Genomic DNA, 1,378 nt, shown 5'->3' on the forward strand with positions numbered 1-1,378 from the left:
AAAGGCATCTTGCACTTGGGCACTGCCTCAGAGCCCATGGAGGGCTGTGTTGAGGTGGCAGGTTTAACGAGCAGTTAGTCATGACGGCGTTTCAGGGGCTAAGAATCCATAAGGCACTCAATGCTCTGGTGCTAGTTTGTCAAAACATGCAATCCCTGCCTGTATGGTTTAAAAATAAATGTATTCTAAACTGGGGAACTCACTGGTTTCAGTGGGAATCCAGGAGTCAGGCTGAAGCATTCAGCAAACTACTTGTCTGCTTCTGGCAGCAGCTGGAGATCTGGGCAAGGGGTAATAAATTCCTGGCTCTGCAGAGATTCCCCACATAACCTTTGGCAAATCAGTTGCTCAAAAACCTCACGTATAAAACGGAGAGGTGCTGCACCTACCTCCGTGCGTCTGCCTTGCGCACCTCCTCTGAAAGCCCCACAGGTCAGGAACTGACTCTATCAGTGGGTACCTGGGCGGTGAGAGCTTGAGCAACCTCATGATGGCAAAATAATTTTTGCTCGGGGCTAGGGGACTGCAGGGTGTCAGTTTGGCTTCCCTCTCGTACAGGTTTCCTGAGCTTTTGTGTCCTCCTGCACCTCGTTCGCTCTGGAATGACACAGCCAAACTATATGATTTCACCTCCCACCCCAGGCAGCTTAACCGTGGTGTTAATTAGGAGTGATTTATACCCCCACTGATGGTAAAATCGGGTTTATCTTCCCCCAAGAAGTCCTAGCACTCAGAGCAATGTTTACAGTGAAATAAAGAGCAACACACATATCTCACCCCCACCCTACCCTGCAGGGCTATTGCTCATGTGTGGGAGCTGGAGAAAAAAAGCAGTAAAGAAATGTAAATGTAAATGTGCCTGCTTTCCCCCTCACAGCCAAACACTCCGTATAAACAAACAGCCATTGCCAGGCACTCTGTTTTCTAGTCAAATAGAGGCAAGCAAATATTCAGCATCCCTGTGGCTGAAGCCACATAAAACTTCTTCACTGCTGAATACTTTCACTTTGCTTAGGAAGGAGCTGAGATTTCCATCGACTTGGGAAAAGGGAAAAGAGAGAAAAATGCAAAGAAAAACCACAGATGTTGTAAATCAGTTCATTGTGCTGGAATAAAGGAAGCAAAATGTGCAGCGCAACTCCTGGTTACACACAGTGCCTAGGGCACGGCACGGCAAGAAGTTTGTGCATCCTGAATGAACTGAGAAAACACGGATGTTTTGTCTGATCCTTCTCTCAAACAAGGGGCTCAGAGAAACAAAGGGTATAAAGCAGCAGGCACCACACCATGGGACATGGCTGAAGGAGCTGGGACTACCTGGTAACTACAATCTGCACTAAAAAAAAAAAAAAAAAAAAAAAAAAAAAAAAAAAAAAAA

This window comes from Oxyura jamaicensis, chromosome 2, assembly GCF_011077185.1.
Source record: "Oxyura jamaicensis isolate SHBP4307 breed ruddy duck chromosome 2, BPBGC_Ojam_1.0, whole genome shotgun sequence".
Lineage (NCBI taxonomy): Eukaryota > Metazoa > Chordata > Aves > Anseriformes > Anatidae > Oxyura > Oxyura jamaicensis.